Below are 23,424 nucleotides of genomic sequence, written 5' to 3'. Positions count from 1 at the left end.
AGTATGATTTTACATTCAGTAAAATTCATCCTGTTAAGGTTCGACAAATGCGTAGTCATACCATAATCAACATGCAGAACTGTAGAATCACTCTAACAATTCCCTCCTGCCCTTTTGTAATCAACCCCTTTTTGATCCCAAAACTCATTGACCTGTTTTTCTGTCGCAAGTATCAAATTTCATCACTAAAATGATCTACAGTACGATGGAAAAATGTGTAAACACATAAAATACACAAACCAATTTTTTAAAAAGTGAGATACTTAAAATTTCTTTAGCATACCAACAAAAAATGAAGGTAGCATTGCATTTTACTACAGATGTGCAGACATTCAAAGTCCACCACTGTCGTATATATGGCTCAACAGTAATATTTAAGAATATACTGGGTGGGTATGGTGGCTCACCCCCATAATTCCAGCACTTTGGGAGGCTGAGGCAGGCAGATTGCCTGAGGTCAGGAGTTTGAGACCAGCTTGGCAAACATGGCCATCTCTACAAAAATTAGCCTGTAATCCCAGCTACTTGGGAGGCTGAGGTGGGAGAATCACCTGAACCCAGGAGGCGGAGGTTGCGGTGAGCTGAGATTGCGCCACTGCACTCCAGACTGGGCAACAGCGAGACTCCACCTCAAACAAAAATGTGTAAAAATACAAAATTAGCTGGGTGTGGTGACACGTGCCTGTAATCCCAGCTACTCCGGTGGCTGAGGCAGGAGAATTGCTTGAATCTGGGAAGCGGGGGGTGCAGTAAGCCAAGATTGCACCACTGCACTCCAGCCTCGGCAACAAGAGTGAAATTGTGTTGAGTTGAGTCATATTGTAGAGCATGTGAACCATGATTAAGCATGATGAAGGTATTACTATTTGTTTTATTAACACTGTCAAATTACAGACCACAGCTGTTTCATAGAAAAACTTCTTTAAATAATAGATGTCTTTGCAGGGGCCGAGGTGGGCGGATCACGAGGTCAGGAGACTGAGACCATCCTGGCTAACAAGGTGAAACCCAGTCTCTACTAAAAATACCAAAAAAGTAGCCGGGCATGGTTGCGGGTGCCTGTAGTCCCAGCTACTCGGGAGGCTGAGGCAGGAGAATGGTGTGAACCCGGGAGGTGGAGCTTGCAGTGAGCCAGATCGCACCACTGCACTCCAGCCTGGGTGACAAAGCGAGACTCCGTCTCAAAAAAAAAAAAAAAAATTGAATTGAATTGCATAGAAATTTTCTACAGGATCCACTCAGTGATAAGGCAGTTTTGTGCCTCCAAACTTCAGATAATATTCCTATAGATTGGGGCCATCTCAAAATTCACCCTTGCTACCACTATGAAAGGGACCAAAAAAAAAAAAAGCAACCTGTGTTCTGTAGATACTAAAGGTTACATATTCAAATATATCTCCTCTACTTGAAAAGCTTCACTGATTCTTTCAAGCGCCAGACCTGTAAAAGAAGTATCACAGTAGGTATTACTAAATAGCAAAATACAGTACTGTCTAGACTATGTTTACAAACACTACAGGCAAATAAATAAAATCCCCCAATATCTTACACATTGTTGCTTTAGTAATGTTGTGACATCTAAATTTATGTTTTTACTCAAACTCCTGTTTTTCTCTTGGCTTAGTAGTATTATCCATTTACCAAGAGCTTTTTCCCCTTTTTACCAAAAGCATGATTTTAAAAGTGGGGGGATATGATTTCATTTAATAAATTCCTGCATACCAAGTTGGCCTCAGGTAAATCCTTTAATCCATCACAGCAGAAGCATATGAAATCAGATTAGAGTTCTCATCCTTGGCCAGGATTTCAATTCAACTATTAATAACTTAAACCAAATTCTTTCCACTTGGCCCATACCTTAAGTTCATCAGCATCTTGAAACTCCACCAAGCCTGGTTAAAAAAAGTGAAAGACAATGTTAAGAATATCATGCAATTTTGTTTTTTAAGGAGTGGTCTTTATCGTGGCTATCCACTAGCTACCTTTAATGAGTAAATAAATTGCTATCTCTGTATATAATTCCTGTACAAAGCTACAACCTCCAAATTTCCTGATACTTGGGAGTCTTCTGTAGTTTCCAGCTAGGAGGAAAATGGTCAGGAGTCACTATCTTCCCATTGATGAGCATTGAATGCTATCCATTTTTGAAAAGAAACACTATCCCAACAATATTTGTCTAGGAAAAACGGAGACCTTCCAGATTTAAAAATCAAAGGAAGCACTACTAAACTCGCTTACCCTGAGGCTGATTTCAGGGGGCTGAGAAGTTTCTAGTCCTGGGCACTTGCTCAGTTTTCACAATCCTTAGACACTAGCTCACACTGCTTCCTTGACATGGTGTCTCTCACAGCTTAAACTGAATAGTTAAAAAAACAAATTGGCGGGCCGGGTGCCCTGGCTCATGCCTGTAATCCCAGGACTGTGGGAGGCCGAGATGGGCGGATCACCAGTTTAGGAGTTTGAGACCAGCCTGGCCAACATGGTGAAACCCCGGCTCTACTAAAAAAAAAAAAAAAAAAAAAAAAAAAATTTGGGCGTGGTACTGGACGCCTGTAATCCCAGCCACTGCGGAGGCCGAGGTTGCAGTGAGCCGAGATTGCACCATTGCACTCCAGCCTGGGTGACAGAGCGAGACTCTGACTCAAAAAAATAAATAAAAATAAAATGGGCTCAGTAAGAATCTCAACACCTAAAGCAATGGTAAAACAAAGCCTTACCACTGACTGCTACCTTCCTATGCTGTCTGTAGGGCTCTTCGCCAGAGCTGGAGGTATTCCAGGGAGGAAAAATTGTCCATGCTCTGGGTCTATCTGGAAAAAAGGTGCCTAGAACCTAGGCTGCAAATGTACAAGCTTTCCTCATTAAAGCATGGTAAAATGGGTCCCATTTGGTTTCATCAAAAAGGCAGCAAATCTTTCACAACTGAGGAAAACACGTGAACCATGAGCTTCACATTTCAACAGAACTGTAGTACCTATGATAGCCACAAAGATTCATATGCTGACTCAAATGTAAATTTAGATCTTTATCAGTTTTACTAAATTCGCAAAGTACCCTTTTATATGGCAATTTGTACCAGTAATGAACAATTAGTATGCTCACCGATGCTCAAGAGAGCCGCTCCAAAAACTTACATTGTCCCCCAGACAAACGTTGTCTAGGGGCAGCCTTGCATATTTCTACACCTTAGTAGACATAAGTTCAACCCTTTGTTCTGGTCCGAGTCAGAGCCCAGTAGTTAAGACTTTTCCCAGGACAGAAAACCAAGAAGGGCCTCCTCACACCCTGATTAAACGCTGGAAGCAGACCCTGTGCTGTAACAACGCTCTGGCCACTCCTGAAAAAGCGGATCTTGGGGAGGAAACCGCAGGCTCTCTTATTAGGGCTCACAGCATTCTACTGTAAACTCACCGCAGGCCTCGGCTCCAGCAAGACTCATCCGTTCAAGCCTTTAAATTACCCGACTTGCGGGCCAGTGGCAACCGAACGGCACTGGTGGCGGAGGGCGGTTGCTGCGCGAGTGAAGTGGCCTCCTTGTTTGCTAACCCCGCTATTATACTGCCCCGCTTGGAAACTTAAAGCGCTTCAGACATCAGATCTCACTCACTTCCTAAATAGGCTTACGTCCGCGCGGCCACAGCCAGTGGGCAGGCGGGAGCCCCGAGTGCGCCAAGAACCCAGAGACCTTCCGGGGCTCGGCGCCTCCGACTGCGGTGGTAATTTGATCCTCAAAATGCAATCATTTAATTGAAAAAGGACTAAAAGCTGCCTGTAGGCCGGATCCGTGGACTGCAGGGACTCAGGCACTGGAGGTGACCGGCGCCTGGCAGCTTCTGCTGAGTGGGGGTGGGATCGTCGAGGAAAGGGGGCGGCCCCTTCAAGCGCACAAGTACACGGGCCGTCCTAACCCGGGACGCAGGGCCCAGGCGCCACGAGGACACCCCCACCCCGGAGGGACCCTAACGGAGGCTTCCCCGCGGCGCCGAGCCGAGGCCGAGGCGGGCACCGGGGCAGCGAGGGGCGCGCCTAGGAAGGGCACGGTGTAGCCCCGGAGCCACGTGGCCGGCTCCCGCGTCCAGAAGGTCGGAGCCCACTTACCCAGTCACGCGTCGTGGCCTAAAGGGGAGAGCACCGCGGAGATCAAGTTTAAAAGGGGCCTGGGCGGGGCGGCACCAACCAAAAAGTTGCCGGAAGGCCCCTCCCGGCCCAGCACCCGCCCCGCCCGCGGCGCCCGGAGGCCCTCGTGCGCCCCCTGCCGGCGGCCCGGGGCTTCCCCGCCTTGGGTTCCCCCACCCGACGCGGCCCCGGCTCCCACTTTGCCCCGGCCTCCGAGTCTGAGGAATCTGCCCCAAACTGTCGCTGGCTGTGATGTCTCCTTACCTCGTTGAAGGTCGGAGGAAGCTCCTGCCACTCAAATAATGTTCGGTGTCTCTGGTACCCCCTCCCCTCCCTTGCCTGGTGTTTCTTAAAGTCTTCAGCCACGCCCCTGGGTGCTTATTTCAAGACTCGTCTAATTACGTAGTAGAAGACTGGCTCCAGGTAAAAGATCTGGACATTAGCGGAGGTCGGGGGTGCAAACTCATTGAAGAGGGGTTGACGCACGGAGAGGACTCCTGGTGCCTGGAGTGCTGCATGCTTAGAATGATGGCCACCGCCTGCAGATGTCTTACCCCCAAAGCACGTCTGTGTCATTGGACTGTGAGGAGAAAGGGGAGAAGGTATTTTGACTGCAGTAAAATAAACAGGTCTATTGGCTGGATGCCTAAGCTACACTCCATATAGAACATGAGTGTTGTGGACTGAATTGTGTCCCCACTCCCAAAGACATATTGAAGACCTAACCTCCAGCACCTGTGAATGCGACCTAACGTGGGAACTGCGTCTTTAGAGATGTAGTCAAGACGAGGTCACTGGGGTGGACCCTCCTAATTCAACATGAGTGATATCCTTATCACACAGACAGAAGCACACGAATATGTGGCGAGACAGGGGCAGATCAGAGTGATGCAGCTGTAAGCCCGGGAATGCAGTGGATTGCTGGCCACCACCAGAGAGAGGCTAGGAAGAGACAAGGAAGAACCCTCCCCTGCAGATTTCAGAGGCAGCTTGGTGTTTGCTTCTGCTGACACTTTGATTTTGGACTTCCAGCCACCAGTAATGTGAGACAAAACGTTTCTGTTGTTTCAAGTCACCGAGTGCTTTGTTAAGGCATCCCTAGGGAATTAATACAGTGACTGTGGGGACTTTCCCTCTGCCATTCTGTGTAAAATCTGGCCATAAAGACATTATTTGACTTCCCTTGTTTGACTGTAGGTCATAAGACCCCCATTCCAGAGGGAGTCCTGTCCCATACCCAGAAGGAAACAGTGTATGCTCAGAGAGGCCAAGAAGAATCTAGACAGACAGGCCTTGCTGGATTTTCTCCCTCTGTCTATTAGTCTTAGATCATACCCTTTTTGTTCAATCACATTTCTACGTCACTGCCCATACTTTGTTGAACCTAGGCATAAAAATGGACAATTTCCCCTGTATCTTTGGGTCTTCATTTGAAGGCTCCCGGGTATGCACATTAAATACATTTATATGCTTTTTCTCCAATTAATCTGCCTTTTGCAAGTTGATTTTTTAGTGAACCTTAAGAGGGCAAAGGGAAAACTTTCCATGTTGGCTCCTACAGATTGCTTAGTGCAGCAAATACTTGTTGAGTGCCTATTCTATGCCAGGTACTGTGATTGGTGTTGGAGGGTGTGAAGTTCAATGAGAAACTGCCCCTGCCCTAGATCGAGGAATATAAAATGAGATTCGCCCACTGATAGAAGCCCATGAAGAGTGCCAAGGGCACAGCATAAAGCCACAAAGCCCAGCCTGCTAAGGCCACAGGAAAGGCTTCCAGAAGGAAGAGGTACCTAATAGTACAATGAGTGTAGCATGACCAGCAGGAAACTCATATACTGCATGAAATTTAGGAGAGCAAAGAAGCAAAGAGGCCAAGAAAGTTGCAGAAAAATCATAGGATAATAGAGTGCAGAGGACTTTAATAGATCATCTAGGACTTTTCTCTGGTGGGTGGAGCTGGTCTTAGGGTGTTGTCATGCAGAGTTGTCATGATGATGCAATGTAGGCTCCATGACAACTCTGTTTCCTTCTCTACTGAATCCCCCGAGTTCAGTGTAAATGCCTAGAATATATTTAGATAAGGGGGAAAAAATTCCTTATCTAAATATCCTTATCAGAGAAAGAGATTATTCCCCCAAAGTAGTTCAACATTCATACCATAAAAGTCTTCAAGGCTGATAATGGGACAGTAGTGGGGTTTTATCCCAAGCTGTAGCTTCCTTGGGTCACCTTGAGTGTGAATTTATTCCTGTATTCCCAGTACCTGGCCTAGGGCTTTGCACATTTTAAATGCTTGATAAAACCTACTGAATTTCCTCTTTTTTGCTGTCCATTTGACTTGTCTTTCACATACGTGGTGAACTACAGACATCCCTGACTTACAATGGTTTGATTTATGTTTTTTTTTTTTTTTCTTTGTGATGGTGCAAAAGCAGTATGTAGCTCAGTAGAAAATGTGCTTCAAGTATCCGTACAACCATTCTGTTTTTCACTTTCAGTACAGTGTTCAGTAAATTACATGAGATATTCAAAACTTTATTCTAAAATAAGATTTGTGTTCAATTGTTTTGTCTAGCAGCAGTGTAATGTAGGTGTCCTGAGCACATGTGAAGTAGACTAGGCTAATGGGATAATAGTAGACTGAGATGTTCGGTAGGTAGGTGTATTAAGTGCACTTTGAACTTACCATATTTTAAACTCACAGTGGGGTTATCAGAATGTAAGTCCATTATAAGCTGAGGAGCATCTGTGCTTGGAGAGTAGGAATCCCAGGGCATTGGGAGGTGTTGTGCACTTCCCTGGCTTGTTTTGCTGCTGTTGGTGGGGAGCCTTTTCCCCTAGTCCCATGCTTTTCTGTAGAGGAGCTTCTCCCAGACAATGGCCTGGGCCTTTTACTTATTTTTTCCTCATTCCTTTCCAAAGAAGGAAGAAATTTCAGTACAATTCTGTGCTAACGTGAATGCTGAAATCATGCAAACTGTCCTGTTGGCTTCCATCCTCTGCCTGTCCTGTTTTCAATGTGAACAGGTGCAGACTATTATTTTCTCTGATGGGACTAGGGGAAACGGGTGGGGTGAACTGTGCCCTGCCATTTTTGTGCTTTTTCGATGGTCAAAGTGGAATTAAAAATAGTGCCTCTTCCAGCACTTTGGGAGGCCGAGGCGGGTGGATCACCTGAGGTCAGGAGTTTGAGACCAGCCTGACCAACATGGAGAGACCCCATCTCTACTAAAAATACAAAATTAGCTGGGTGTGGTAACCTATGCCTGTAGGCCCAGCTACTCGGGAGGCTGAGGCAGGATAATCACTTGAACCCGGGAAGCGGAGGTTGTGGTGAGCCGAGATCGCACCATTGCACTCCAGCCTGGGCTACAAGAGTGAAACTCTGTCTCAAAAAAAAAAAAAAAAAAGGTGTCTCTCATTAACCCTGCAATAACATAATCCTGGAAGCCACTGAGGGTTTTCTCAGCTCAGTGTATAGTCAGTCAATTGGGGACATTATAAGTGTCACTGCCTTCACTTTTGTGCTATTCTTTTTTTCTTTCTTCTTGAGATAGGGTCTTGCTCTGTTGCCCAGGCTGGAGTGCAATGGCACAACCATAGCTCACTGCAGCCTTGACCTCCTGGGCTCAAGCAATCCTCATGCCTAAGCCTTCTAAGTAGCTGGGACTACAGGTGGCGTGACACCATGCCTGGCTGATTTTGTTTATTTTTTGTTTTTTGTAGAGATGGGGTCTCACTACGTTGCCCAGGCTAGTCTTGACTCCTGGGTTCAAGCAATCTTCCTGCCTTGGCCCCCCAAAACACTGAGATTACATGTGTGAGCCAGCATGGCCTTCCACTTTTGTGCTTTTTGATGGTCAAAACAGTATTAAAAATAATGTCTCTCGATTAGGCACAGTGGCTTACATCTGTGATCTTAGCACTTTAGGAGATCGAGGTAGGTGGATCACATGAGGGGAAGAGTTCAAAACCAGGCTGGCCAACATAGTGAAACCCCATCTCTACTAAAAGTACAAAAAAATTAGCTAGGCATAGTGGCGGGTGCCTGTAATTCCAGCTACTTGAGAGGCTGAGGCAGGAGAATCACTTGAACCCAGGAGGTGGATGGTGCAGTGAACCAAGATCATGCCACTGCACAGCCTGGGTGACAGAGTGAGACTCTGTCTCAAAAAAAGAAAAAAAAGTCTCTCATTAACCCTGCAATAACATAATCCTGCATTTTACCCAGTTTAAATGTTTGGCCGTCACTTTCGTTGGCAGGTGACATCCACTGGCTCATCTTTCTCAAAAAAGAAACACATCTATTTGAAGGCTGCAGCTATGATGATTCACTCCCCTTTTCTTCCCTCACTGCCCAAAACCAGCATAAGGCAATGATGGACCAAGGTCTAGACTGGGATGGGGGGTAGTGTGTCTCAGCTCTGAAGACACAATCTGAACAGTATAAAGCTAGCACCTTAATTTCCATTCCATGTCTTATGTCTGGGTTGGTTCTGAATGTGAAAGGAAGGGAAAGTGCATTATTTTTCACCCTCCCCATATCCTACAGTTGCCTGATCCTCATCCCCAGGAGGATCTAAGACTCACATATTATCGATAGACTAACTTCAGACATTTGCTTTCATGAACTAATTGGCCCATTCATTTACTCTTGTGTCTGTGTGTAGTGCAGATTTTAGTGTGTTGTTGCGGTGTAGAGTCAGAATATAAAGCAACTACAGACATTATTTATGATTTAAATGATCACTCCAGTTGGGTAACATTTTAACTGGGGTCATTGGGCTGTTTGCCATGAGCAGGTCTCTTCCCAACAGCTTGCCTTTTCCAAGCAGCTGTAGGCTTGTTTTCAAGCCAATAGAGAATGTCTGCCGTTGCTGAAGCATATTGGTTTCATCTGCTTAAATAAACCCATGTGGGTGATTTCAGCAATTAGAAGATACATATGTGAGTATCCTGGAAGCCTTGGGATATGAGTGCTCTGATCCCCACGTGGGTACAAAATAGACTTTTGTTTCTGAACCTCATATAGGTACAAAATAGCCTGTTTAAAAAAATCCCGACATATTCGTTATTTCCAAACCTGAGCATTGTTGTTCACAATACTTCTAGAAAATACATGAATAGAGTATAAAATAGAATAAGTTATTTAAATATATCACCTTAATTGATAAGGATGATCAGATTTGCTGTAAAACAAATAAAATACAAACATTTTTAACTCCATATCCTTCTGCAACGAACCACTGATTTCTTTGTTTCTCCTTACAGCAAAACTCCTCAAAAGAGTTGTCTATATTTGTCTCTAATGCCTCTCTTCCATTCTCATCTGAATCCGGTTGTGGTGAGCAGCCTCTGAGATGGCTCCTAATAATCCCCATCTCCTGCTATTCAGGCCCTTGTAGAATCCCTTCTCCTTGAGTGTGGGCTGCACAGCAGAAGTGATAGGGTGGCATCTTAGAAAAGATGCTAAGCATTGTAAGTCATTAGGGAATTGCAAACTGAAACAACACTCAGATGCCACTACATACCTTCTAGAATGGCTGAAATTCAAAACACCAACTGTTCCCATGTAAGTGAGGATGTGGAGCAACAGGAACCCTCATTCATTGCTGGGAATGCAAAATGGTACAGGCACTTTGGAAGACAGTATGGTGGTTTCTTAGAAAACTAAACAAACTCTTACCATAAGATCCAGCAATTGTGGTCCTTGGTATTTACTCAAAGGAGTTGAAAACTTATGTTGACACAAAGTTTTGCATGTGAATGTTTGTATTAGCTTTGTTCATAATTGCCAAAACTTGGAAGCAACTAAAATGTCCTTAAGTAGGTGAATGGATAAACTCTGGTACATCCAGACAATAGAATATTATTGAGTGCTAAAAACAAATGCTCTATCAAATCACAAAAAGATATGCAGGAGCCTTAAAGCTCTATTACTTGCCAGATATCGTGGCTCACACCTGTATTACCAGCACTTTGGGAGGCTGAGGCAGGAGGATCACTCAAGCCCAGGAGTCCAAGACCAGCCTAGGCAGCATGGCGAGACTCCATTTCTATAAAAAATTTAAAAATTAGCCCAGCATGGTGGTGGGTGCCTGTGGTCCCAGCTACTTAGGAGACTGAGACAGGGGGATCACTTGAGCCCAGGAGGTTGAGGCTGCAGTGAACCAGAATTGCATCACTGCATTCCAGCCTGGGCAACAGAGTGAGATCCTGTCTCCAAAAACAAAAAAAAACCTAAAAAGGTCTGGTGTGGTGGCTCACACCTGTAATCCCAGCACTTTGGATGGCTGAGGTGGGTGGATCACTTGAGGTCAGGAGTTCGAGACCAGCCTGGCCAACATGATGAAACCCTGCCTCTACTAATAATACAAAAATTAGCTGGGTGTGGTGCTGCATGTCTGTAATCCCAGCTAATTAGGGAGGCTGAGGCATGAGAATAACTTGAACCAGGGAGGCAGAGGTTGCAGTGAGCTGAGACTACACCACTGCACTCCAACCTGGGTGACAGAGTGAAATTGTGTCTCCAAAGGGGAAAAAGAAAAAAAAAAAAAAAAAGCCTACTACTAAGTGAAACAAACCAATCTGGAAAGGCTACATATTATTTAATTCCAACTAACATTTTGGAAAAGGCAAAGCTATGGAGATGGTGAAAAGATCAGTTGTTGCCAGGGGCTGGGGATAGGGAGGGATGAATAAGTGGAACGGGGGATTTTTATTTTTTTATTTTGTTTTTAGAGATGAGGTCTTGTCCTGTCACCTAGGCTGTAGTGCAGTGATGAGATCATAGCTCACACAGCCTCAGGCTCCTGGGCTCAAGGATCCTCCTACCTCAACCTCTCAAGTAGCTGAGATTACAGGTGCAAGCCACCACACCCAGCTGAAGAGAGAATTTTTAGAGCAGTAAAACTATTCTGTATGACTCTATAAGGGTAGCTACATGTCATTATATAGTTGTCAGAACCTGTAGAATGTGTAACACAGAGTGAGCCCTGATGTAAACTGTGGATTTGGGTGATCAGTGATGTGTCAGTGCTTCACCAACTGTAACAAATGCGCCATGCTGGTGCGGGATATCATGGTAGGGGAGGCTGCGTGGAGGAGGGATGAGGGCATGTGGGAATTCCCCATTTTCTGCTCAATTTTGCTGTGAGCCTAAAACTGCTCTAAAAAATGAAGTCTTTAAAAAAAAAATGATGTGGGTTGGGTGTGATGTCTCACACCTGTAATCCCTGAGAGGCTGAGGCAGTAGGATTGCTTGAGGCCAGGAGTTCAAGACCAGCCTGGGCAACATAGTGAGACCTTAACTCTACAAAAAATTAGAAAATTAGCCAGATGTGGTGGTACACACCTGTAGTCTTAGCTACTCAGGAGGCTGAGGCAGGAGGATCACTTGAGCCAGAAGCTGGAGGTTGCAGTGAGCTGAGATTGTAGCACCGCACTCCAGTCTGGACAATAGAGCAAGACCCTGTCTCAAAAAAAAAAAAAAAAAATGGTGATGTGATTCCAAGATTAGGTTGAAAAAGACTATAGCTTCCACCGTGAGCTGCCTCTCTTTCTCTTGTAGATTCCTGCTCTAGGGCAGGGGTCCCCAGTGCCCAGGCTGCAGACTGATATCAGTCTGAGGCCTGTTAGGAAGCGGGCAGCACAGCAGGAGGCGAATGGTGGGTGAGTGAGCATTACCACCTGAGCTCTGCCTCCTGTCAGATCAGCCGTGGCATTCGATTTTCACAGGAGTGCTAACCCTATGATGAACTGCACATGTGAGGGATCTAGGTTGCACACTCCTTATGATAATCTAATGCCTAATAATCTGAAGTGGGACAGTTTCATCACTACCTCCCCACCCCACCCTACCCCACCCCACGCCAAACCCCCGAGGGTCTGTGGAAAAATTGTCTTCCAAGAAACTGGTCCCTAGTGCAAAAAAAGTTTGGGTACCACTGCTCTAGGGGAAGCAAGCTGCTCTGTTGTGAGCTGCCTTATGGGGAGACCCACTTGGCATGGAATAGGTGTCTCAGGCCAGCAGCCAACAGGGATCTGAGCCCTGCCAAAAGCCACATGAGCAACTTGGAAGCAGATCCTTCCTGTCGGGCTTGAGACCACTCTCACCCCAGCCAACGTGAGGATCCTATCCTTGTGGAAGACCATGAGCCAAGCCACACCCAGATTCCTGACCAATAGAAGCCGGAAGATAATGAAAGTTTATTGCTTTCAGCTGTTAGTTTGGGGTAACTTGTTACACAGCAGTAACTAAGTAATACACCAGTCCACTACTCCATAAGAACAGCTCTTTTTGAGGGCAGCAGTGATTTTGGTCTTTGCCTTAGTGAACCTTCATCTCAGTTGTGTGATCACCCTCTCCTTCAAACACTCTTCATTTGGCTTCCAGGTCTCCACACCTTCTCTGTCTTTATCCAACCTCCTGCCTGCCTCTTTTCTGCCTCTATGACTGGATCCTTTTCGTTTTGCCCGCCTTTTACTGCAGAGCTCTCCAGGGCTCAGTCCTCAGATCTCTGCTGTCCTTGATCTACTCCTGTCTAGGTGATGACTTCGTTTAGTCATACTGTGTGAAATGACATTTTTATTTGATGAATCTTCCATTTCTGTCACAGGCCTAGACTATTTCCTGACTTGCCGACTCATCTGTCCAACTGCCCACTCAACATTTGCACTTGGGTTTCTAAAAGGCATCTCAGAATTAACTTATCCAAAACGGAATTTTTTATTTTTCACCCTCAAAAACTGATCTTGCCACCAGTAACCCCACTGAATTAAATAGCTATTTCATTCTTTAGATGCCTGTGGCAGAAATCTGGGCAGCATCCCAGACTCCCCTCCTGCTCTTACACCTTGTATCTGTCCATTGCAGCAGTCCCAGCTCTACCTCTAAACCCCAAATCTGACCTCTTCTCAACCACCCTAGTCCAACTTTCCATGGTCTCCCTTCCTGATGATTTTAACAGCTCTCTAGCTGGTGCTTTGCTTCCATCTTTGCACCTGCGGGTTATTCTCCACACAACAGACAGAGTGAACTCTTAAAACATAAGTGTGGTCATGTTATTTCTCTGCCTGGAATTCTTGAGTGGCCTCTCATTTCTTTCAGTGTAAAGTCAAAGCCCTTTCAGTGGCTTACATGGCTGCACATGATGTGGCCTCCATCTGCTGTCTGTCCTACTTCCTGACACTCTGTCCTTTTCACATGTGCTCCCTCTACACTGGCCTCCTTGCTGGATTTTGAATGTAGCAAACATGGCTGCCTCCGGGTCTTAGCACTTGTTGTTCCTCTGCCCAGAATGCTCTTCCCCCGGGTTTCATTCTGGCCTGCACTGTCTCTTCCTTGAGGTCTCCAGTCGTAAGCCACCTATTTCGGCTGAACTGTGTTCCCCCAAAATGCATAGGTTGAAACCGTAACCCTCCATGTGACTGACTAGACGGTATTTGGAGATTCGGCCTTTAGGGAGGTTAGATGAGGTTTTGAGAGTGGGGCCCTAATCCAACAGGACTGGTGTCCTTATAAGAAGAGGAAGAGATACCAGAGGTCTTTCTCTCTCCCCGTGCACACATGAACAGAGGAAAGACCATGTGAGGCACTGAGAGAAGGCAGCTGCCTGTACTCCAGGAAGGGAGGCCTCACCAGCAACCATCCCTGCTGGTACCTTGATCTTGGACTTTGAGCCTTCACAACTGTGAGAGAGTGAGTTTCTGTTATGTAAGCCCCCAGTCTGTGGTCCTTTGTTGTGACAGCCCAAGTCGACTAAGACACCATGTTAGAGCTGCCTCATATAAAGTGCCAACTCCCCGCATCTCACCCAACATGCCGGTCCTCCCTAATCTGCTTTTCTCTTCACAGTGCCCTAACTTCCTTTTCTTGTTTGTATGTTTGTTTTTGTTCCTCTTCCCTGAGTAGAACATCAGTGCCATGAGGGCAGAGGCTTGTACTCACAGCACCTAGCACTGCGTCTGGTGCAGCTTATGCCCCCACTTAATGGTTAAGTGCCCATGATTGAACTGGGGAAAACTCCACTGTGCTACCATTGCTCCAAATTCTGCAGACAACTGCAGGTACCCAAGAGGAAGAAAGCACTGTCCAAAAGTGAGCACCAGCCACAGTGGCCACCTAATTTACATAGTCTCACTTTTATCATTCCTAGAACCAATTCAGGATTGCATTTGGCTGCACATCATAAAGATCTGACTACAGGGACTTAACCAAATAGAGATCTCATTTTTCTCACACAACAGTTCAGAATTGGTGCAAAGGGACCCAGAATCTTTCTTTCTGTTCAGCCACCCTTAAGATATAGCTTTAGCCCTTCTAATTAACTCCTCGTGGTCACACATCCTGCATTCTCATCTGTATTCTCAAGAAGACCAAGAAGGGCGAAGGGCAAAGGGCAAAGGTGAATGTCAACTGAGGTAGCCCTTTTAAAAGCTGTTTTCCTAGAAGCCCTATTTGGTGATTCCCTTCACATCTCATTGGCCAGAACTGTGTTACATGCTCTCCTCCAGCTGAAAGTGATACTGAGAAACACATTTTAAAAAAACAAAACAAAACAAAACAAAAAAAAACAATGCCCGGTGCGGTGGCTCATGACTATAATTTCAGCACTTTGGGAGGCTTGAGGTGGGCAGATCACCTGAGGTCAGAAGTTCAAGACCAGCCTGGCCAACATGATGTAACCCCATCTCTACTAAAAATACAAATATTAGTCGGGCGTGGTGGCGCATACCTGTAATCCTTGCTACTTGGGAGGCTGAGGCAGAAGAATTGCTTGAACCCGGGAGACGGAGGTTGCAGTAAGCATTCCAGCCTGGGCAACAAGAGCGAAACTCAGTCTCAAAACAACAACAAAACGCTAGGCATGTTACCACTCTAAATAAAAACAGAGTACTTTTGTAGAAAAGACACCGTGGAGTATGAACAATTGGCTAGGTGTCCAACAGTGTGGGCCTCTTCCTGTTTTACAGGAAAAGCAATTTCCCCACTTTTCAGTTCCTGGAAGAGTATAAGCCAGCACCACGTTCCAAATATCTACTATAATCTGGATGGAGTTCCAGGTAGTGAGAACAGTGTGTACAGAATTTCTGAGTGGACATGAGAAAGAGCTTCCCTGTGGCTGGATCTCCCAGTGGGCGTTTGGGAGAATAATTGCAGGTGAAGCTTTGTTTGGTTCCTTTTTTTTTACGTAATTGTTCACATCAACATTGCCAAGTTTAGATTTGAAGAGGGTAGGAATTGTGACTGCTTAATTTCTGCATATAAAGCCCAGGCTGCCTGAGCCACATGCAGGCAGTTACTAACAATTGCCCCTCACAGAAATGGTAATAAATGACGTGAAGCCACTTGGTTGCTTTGTCCTTTCTGATTAACGCATATTTATGACCCACATGTGGGAGACTGGAAATAGCTGCCAGGCCCATCCAGATCTGTGCTGGGTAATTGAATGCAGCAGTGCCACAAATGGCGTCTCCTAAACTATGATTTTTGCTTTAGAGAAATTATAACGAAAAGTGAATAATCCTTTTGTTCTCTCCAGAGAAGTACACAATGTGTATTTAGTTCCTAACCCGTGACATTCCTAAGCATCTGTGTGAGCATGACTTCCTGCCTCCCAGAAAAGCAACAGGGCCTGTTTAGGTTCCTTTTGCTTCCATCCTGTGTCCTTTCTCCTCTCCTTGCCAAATGTAGTCTTCAAGTTGAGGCAGCAGCGTCACAAATGCTGGCTTGAGAGCAGAGTTACTCTGTATTTTTCTGTTGCTGGTCTGCATTTCCTATTGAGCCCGTGTTCTGCTGGATAGGGCTTGAGGTGCCTTGCAGGTCTCACACTTTAGTCCAGTCAAGTAATTTATTCAGATTCAATAATTTAAACAGGCTTTTGAGGTAAATGTTAAAGGCTTAGTCTTTCGGATTTCTGCTTCCCTTCCCTTCGCCTCTCCAGATGGCATCTGGTGCATGTGTGTGGGAGGGGGAGGGAGGTGCTTATGGCAGAGGAAGGGAAACAGGGTTACAGGGTTGATGCACATCCTCACTGGCCTCTGCTGGGGTCTGAACTGCCCTTGGGACAGTGACCACTGAGATGCAACTGTTCCCAGTCTTAAGTCTTCTCCGGAGGTTGCTGCTGAAACCTGAGACATGATCACAGGCTCTTGGGTTGGGCAGGCCTTGGGAATCTGCCCTGGACAACCCCAATGTTGCCTGCTGTGGCCACTCTATCTTTAAAAAAGCTCCCTCTGGCTGGGTGCAGTGGCTCAGGCCTGTGATCCCAGCACTTGGGGAGGCCAAGGCCGGCAGATCACTTGAGGTCGGGAGTTCGAAACTAGCCTGGCCAACGTGGTGAAACCCGGTCTCTACTAGAGATACAAAATTTAGCCGGGCCTGGTAGCAGGCACCTGTAATCCCAGCTCTTCGCAAGGCACAAGAATCGCTTGAACCCCGGAGGCGGAGGTTGCAGTGAGTCGAGACTCTGCCTCAAAAACAAACAAAAACTCCCTCCATTTTTTTTCTTCCTTCCTTCCTTCTTCCTTCCTTCCTTCCTTCCTTCTTCCTTCCTTCCTTCCTTCCTTCCTTCCTTCCTCTTTCTTTCTCTTTCTTTCTCTTTCTTCCTTCCTTCCTTCCTTCCTTCCTTTCTTTCTTTCTTTCTTTCTTTCTTCTTTCTTTCTTCTCTTTCTCTCTTTCTTTCCTTTCTTCCTTCTTCCTTCCTTCCTTCTTTCCTTCTTTCTTTTTCCTTCATTCCTTCTCTCTACTTCCTCCTTCCCTTCCCTTCCCTTCTCCTTCCTCCCTCCCTCCCTTCCTTCTCTCTCTCTCTCTTTTAGATGGAGTGACCCAGGCTGGAATGCAGTGGAGTGATCTTGGTTCACTGCAACCTCCACTTCCTGGGTTCAAGTGATTCTTTTGACTCAGTTCCCCCAAGTAGCTGAGACTACAGGTACATGCTACCACGCCCTGCTAACTTTTGTATTTTTAGTAGAGATGGGGTTTCACCACGTTGGCCAGGCTGGTCTTGAACTCCTGACCTCAAGTGATCTGCCCACCTCGGCCTCCCAAAGTGCTGGGATTACAGGCATAAGCCACCGCACCCGGCCCCCTCCATTACTTTCTATTTCCTTACCCTGCTTTCTTTATTACACTTATCTCTCTCCATCTATTTGTCTCTCAGTTAACTTCTGCTAAAAACTTAAGTGCCTTTGAAGATTATCATTTCTGTTTAGAGGTCTTCTATCCTCTAGAACAGTGGGGGGGTTATTTCCTTATCTCTCTCTCTCTCCCTGTCTTTCTCCCCCGACCCCCTATCTACACCTATATGTATCTATATCTATGTCTGTATGTATCTATATTAATCAAATACATGAACTCTAAAATTTAACTGCCTGGATTCAAATCCCCATTCTGTTACTTTTTAGCTCTGTATACTTGAACAAGTTGCTTAGTTTGCCTATGCCTTAATGTCCTTATTTGTAAAATAAGGATAATAGCAGTACCTGTTGTATAGGTTGTGATAAAGATAAAATGAGTAAATGTGTAGAAAGAGTTTAGGAAAGGGGCTGGCTCATGGGAAGCACCATGTAAGTATTTGCTGCTGGTATTATGATTGACCGCTTACTGTTACTATTATCCGCAATTAGAATACAAAGTCCACAGAAGCAGAAGCTTTATCTTTTTTTATTGTTATATTTTCTAGTCTTTAAGCCATGCCTAACACATAGCAGGCACTTAATAACTACTGTATTGGTTGAGTGAATAAATAAATGAGTGTATTGAGAAACAAACAAACAAAAAGAAAAACACAGTATGTTTCAAAAAAGATGACCACCCTTTCACACTCCCTCTAGTAAAAGTTTATGTTCCTCTCAAGGAACTTCTTTACTTCTGCTTAGGGCTCTCCTATCCCTAAACTAGTGAGAATTAGGTCTTAGGCTTTAAGGGATTTTTTTCTACCCTCAAACTACGCCACTGTAGGACCACCAAGCCCGTTGGGTGACCTGGTCCTGGGGAAAGCCTCACCTCCTAACTCTCAGAAGTTCCTTCCTTTTCCTTCTGTTACCTCTCAAGAATTCCTTCTCCTGCTCAGAACCCAGCATGTGGACAGTCGAGGGGTTAAATTTTTTTTTTGAGATGGAATTTCGCTCTTGTTGCCCAGGCTGGAGTGCAATGGCACAATCTTGACTCACTGCAACCTCCATCTCCTGGGTTCTAGCAGTTCTCCTGCCTCAGCCTCCCTAGTAGCTGGGATTACAGGCATGCACCACTATACCCAGCTAATTTTGTATTTTTAGTAGAGACGGGGTTTCTCCATGTTGGTCAGGCTTGTCTTGAACTCCCGACCTCAGGTGATCCACGTGCCTTGGCCTCCCAAAGTGCTGGGATTACAGTCGTGAGCCACCACTTCCAGCCCATGGGGTATATCTTCTATTGCCGGAGGGAAGGACTTAAAGAAGTCTTGCTTTTGTGTGCGCGCGTGCGTGCGTGCGTGCGTGCGTGTGTGTGTGTGTGTGTGTAGTTAGGGAAGGCAGATGATAATGAGCAGCTCTCACCATTTAAAAGCAGCCAGTTTCCCACATTCTGTATGACTTGAGAGAGAGCTGTCCTGTGCTAGCTCTCCCCACCGCACTGTGGCGCTCATGACTGTCCTCTTCTGCCACGCTAGCGGCTGCTACTAGCTGAAGGCTTTCATTCTAATTTATCTCCCCAAATATGTCCCAGGTCACCCCACTAGTGGCAGGAGTCACTTTTCATGGAAATGAGCTTCCCCCTTTGACAGGGGCTCTGAATTCAAAGCAATCGCTTTGAGTTTGAATCAGACTCGAAGCATGATGAGTTCTAGTATGGCCTTTCCTCCATCTTTCTTCTTCTGACTTTCCTCTCTCTGCCTCAGCACAGCACCCCACTTGCAGGATTAGATTCAAGACCTGACCAGGTGCGGTGGCTCACAACTGTAATCCCAGCACTTCGGAAGGCTGAGGCGGGTGCATCACTTGAGGTCAGGAGTTCCAGACCAGCCTGGCCAACACGGTGAAAACTTGTCTCTACTAAAAATACAAAATTAGCCAGGTGTGGTGGCACACACCTGTAATCCCAGTTACTTGGGAGGCTGAGGCAGGAGAATCTCTTGAACCCAGGAGGTGGAGGTTGCAGTGAGCCGAGATTGTGCCACTGTATTCCTGTTTGGGCGACAGAGCCAGACTCTGTCTCAAAACAAAAACAAAAACAAACAAACAACAAAACAAAACAAAAAAACTTGCATTCAAGATTTGGCTACTTAGTTTGAATATAGAGAGTTATAATCAGCCCCCAGGGCAAAGAAGTGAGTCGGGCATGTAGCAGGAGAGGGATTGACTATTGTTTAACCCCACCCAAGTAAAGTGTTAGGGCTCCATCCCTTTGGGCATTAAGGCCCTTAGTGTTCAGGGATGCTGGGGTACCCAAAGATGAGTTCATATATGACAATTTGAAAGGGCTCAGCAAAGTCTTGGGGCGTGGCTGCGTTTCCTTTTGCTGGAGAAACCACAGGCACCATGCAAGCCCCTATTGACAGAAAACCCTTCCCCCACAGCAAAGAAATGGTTAAATCAATTGTCCAACCAAGTGCTCCCACTGGTGTACACTGCTCTGCGGATGTTGACTTCGTGTTTGGGTCTATCTGGCCAGAGAGGAAAGTCCCTCTTCTCCTTGCCAGACCTTTTATTATTCATCACTTGGTTCAGTTTTTTTTTTTTTTTTTTTTTGAGACGGAGTCTCACTCTGTCCTCCAGGCTGGAGTGCAGTGGCACGATCTTGGCTCACTGCAACCTCTGCCTACCGGATTCAAGTGATTCTCCTGCTTCAGCCTCCCGAGTAGCTGGGATTACAGGTGTCTGCCACTATGCCTAGCTAATATACTTGTTTCTTTTTATAGGGTGGCGAGAGAGAAATCCTCTTTGGGAGAAAGATATATAAATATGACTGCAAATTTTTTTTTTTTTTTTTTTTTTTTTTTTTTTTTTGTGAGACGGAGTCTCGCTCTGTCACCCAGGCTGCAGTGCAGTGGCACGATCTCGGCGCACTGCAATCTCCGCCTCCCAGGTTCATGCCATTCTTCTGCACCCGCCACCACGCACGGCTAATTTTTTTTTTTTTTGTATTTTTAGTAGAGACAGGGTTTCACCATGTTAGCCAGGATGGTCTAGATCTCCTGACCTCGTGATCTGGCCGCCTCAGCCTCCCAAAGTGCTGGGATTACAGGCGTGAGCCACTGTGCCTGGCCTGCAATTTTTAATTTTAATTTTTTTAGAAACGGGGTCTCACTCTGTTATGCAGGCTGGAGTGTCATGGTACAATGGACAGCTCACTGCAGCTTCAAAGTCCTAGGCTTAAGTGATCCTCCTCTCAGCCTCCTGAGTAGCTGGGGCTACAGGTGTGCACCACGATGGCTGGCTACAATTTTTAAAATATATTTTTATCTTCTGAGGAATTATGCATGCTTGCTACTGTGTGATATTTCTATTAAAAATAGAATGGTGGTTATTTAATAAGATGTTAACTACAGTGGCTTCTCAGCCCTCTCCTTGGGATGTTGCTTTTGTTTTAAAAGTCTGAATGGTGGAGAATCCCTGATCCAATCTGACCTAGTTTTAGCAGGGGCTTCTGTGGGGAAGCTCTGTGGATGTGATCTGGCCACTGCGTGCCAAAGGACAAGGTGACTCAACTTTCTCTTTTAAAAGGAAAGTTCCTGTCTGTGGTAATACCCAATTTCAACTTTTCTTTCTTGATTTGAGGCCCTGAGAGGAGAACTTCTTCTACCTTCCAGTAGAACTGTTACCCTGCAGCAAGCATGAAGAATTCCTTAGAATAGAGAGAAATGGGTAAGTGACATTGCAAAACATTTTATATTTTTGTTAGTGTTTATATTTTGTTATGTTTTGTTAGAGATAGGAACTCAGGTGGCAATGTACCCCTTGGTGTGTATTGTAGGTGTTGGAAAGGTCAATAAAACCAGGGAAATAAAACTGAGAGCAATGGGGGAAAGAAGTCTTATTTTACACAGGGTGGTTGGGGAGGCCCCTCTGAGAGGCTGATATTTATGAAGAGACCTGAAGGAGATGAGGGGCTGAGCCATGGGAGGAGCATTCCAGACAGAGGGAATGAAAATGCAAAAGCCCTGGCCGGGTGTGGTGGCTCATGCCTGTAAATCCCAGCACTTTGGGAGGCTGAGGCCGGTGGATCACCTGAGGTCAGCAGTTCAACATCAGCCTGGCGAACATGCTGAAACTGCGTCTCTACTAAAAATAAAAAATTAGCCGGGTGTGGTGGCAGATGCCTGTAATACCAGCTACTTGGGAGGCCGAGGCAGGAGAATCACTTGAACCCGGGAGGCGGAGGTTGCAGTGAGCCGAGACTGTGCCACTGCACTCTAGCCTAGGTGACAGAGTGAGACTCCGTCTCAAAAAAAAAAAAAAAAAGAAAAAAAAAGAAAGAAAGAAAATGCAAAAGCCCCGAGGTGGGAGCCTGAGTTTTGGGGTCATTAGGAAGGTGGGAACATGACCTCTTGGCATGAACCCCACAGGCTGATGCTTCTCAGCAGGCCCTTTGATGTGCATGGCCTGCATTCCTGGCACCATCTCTGACCTCCTTTTGCCCCTCCCTCATCCCTTCCCCAGGTCTCCTAGGAGCAGGGGATGAGGTCACCTCCTTCTCTTCTTTCCTATCCCAGGCTCCAGTCCTTTGGTGTTAGCTCTGTGCCCTGCTCATGACTTCCTCCCTGGGCCTCATATTTTAATTCATAAACCACTTATGAAAAAATTTTAAAAAGCTTAAGTGGACTGTTTCCACTTCTTTTCATTTCAGTGATAATAATTTTGCTTCTGTGGGAAGCAAAGCAGATGTCTCCACCTGACTGTAGTCACATACAAGGCAGCTGGGTAGGGGAAGAAATAAAGAAAAGAGCTTACTACATTGGTTTTTCACCCTCCACCCACTTAGTCCCTGGAGATCTGCTTATATACTTTCAATCCCACAAAATTGTCTTCCAGTATTGTGACTTGTGACTTCCTAATTTCCAAAAGCAGTGGTTTTGTTCTCAGTACTCATCTTAAATAATTTATCTGCAGAACCTGGCACTGTGGCCACACAGTGCTTCCAGGAACTAACTGCTGTTACGGGTGGAGGGTACCCAGGTTCTTGGTGTTTTGAACAAAGAATTGGACAAAATGCACAAACAAAGCAAGGAAAAAATGAAGCAACAAAAGCAGAGACTTATTGAAAAACTGAAGTACACGCCACAGCGTGGGAGTGGGACTGAGCATAGGGGCTCAAGAGCCCCTTTACAGCATTTTCTTGGGTTTAAATACCCTCTAGAGGTTTCCCATTGGTTACTTGGTGTACATCCTATGTAAATGAAGTAATGGCCCGCAATCAGAGCAACCAATCAGAGACTGAAGTGAAGTTACAAAGGTTACACCCTACACAAGCATCTGATTGTGGAAAGCAACCAATCAGAGGCTGAAGTGAAATTACAAAGTTACTTTTTCTTTATCTGTTTTTTTTTTTTTTTTGAGATGGAGTTTTGCTCTTGTTGCCCAGGCTGGAGTACAATGCACAATCTCAGCTCACCACAACCTCTGCCTCCTGGGTTCAAGTGATTCTCCTGCTTCAGCCTCTCGAGAAGCTGGGATTACAGGCGTGCACCACCACACCTGGCTAATTTTGTATTTTTAGTAGAGATGGGTTTCTCTATGTTGGCAGGCTGGTCTCAAACTCCTGACCTCAAGTGATCTGCCCACCCTCAGTGCCCAGCCTTTTTTTTTTTTTTTTTTTTTTTGAGACGAAATCTCAGTTTGTCACCCAGGCTGGAGTGCAGTGGCATGATTTCTGCTCACTGCAACCTCTGCGTCCTGGGTTCAAGTGATTCTCCTGCCCCAGCCTCCTGAGTAGCTGTGATTACAGGCATGCATTACCATGCCTGGGTCATTTTCATATTTTTCGTAGAGACAGGTTTTCATCATGTTAGTTAGCCTGGTCTCAAACTCCTGACCTCAGGTAATCCGCCCGCCTCGGCTCCCAAAGTGTTGGGATTACAGGCCTAAAATTGCTTCTTGATGTGTCCAGCAGAATGATTTTCCTACTAAATGTACTACCACAAAGGGGTCAACTTGTTGGATGGGTTCGTTATTATTACTATTGCTATTATTCTTTTAAGGCAGAATGGCTACCAAATGCAAGTATCTTATTTACCATTATTACTGTGTGGCATATCTTCTGATAGTCATTAGTGACTGGATTAGAAAACAGAAGGGCCCAGAAAGCCATATTATTTGTAAAACGAAAAT

The 23,424-nt window shown here is 45.7% G+C and overlaps 1 long non-coding RNA gene and 1 other non-coding gene across 2 annotated transcripts; both read right to left on the bottom strand.

The window, feature by feature from the left end:
• Window positions 1-1,162: 1,162 nt before the first annotated feature.
• On the bottom strand, window positions 1,163-4,215 carry LOC117072785. The gene is made up of 3 exons (XR_004432943.1): window positions 4,099-4,215; window positions 1,858-1,892; window positions 1,163-1,440 (listed from the first exon to the last, which is right to left on the bottom strand). It is a non-coding gene; the product is annotated as an uncharacterized LOC117072785 (long non-coding RNA).
• Window positions 1,728-1,801, bottom strand: LOC117073885. The gene has a single exon (XR_004433434.1). It is a non-coding gene; the product is annotated as a small nucleolar RNA SNORD93 (small nucleolar RNA).
• Window positions 4,216-23,424: the final 19,209 nt, after the last annotated feature.

Source organism: Trachypithecus francoisi, unplaced genomic scaffold, assembly GCF_009764315.1.
Source record: "Trachypithecus francoisi isolate TF-2019V2 unplaced genomic scaffold, Tfra_2.0 Lachesis_group4, whole genome shotgun sequence".
Lineage (NCBI taxonomy): Eukaryota > Metazoa > Chordata > Mammalia > Primates > Cercopithecidae > Trachypithecus > Trachypithecus francoisi.
Note: the sequence above shows the minus strand (reverse complement) of the source record. Positions and strands in the feature narration are given on the sequence as shown.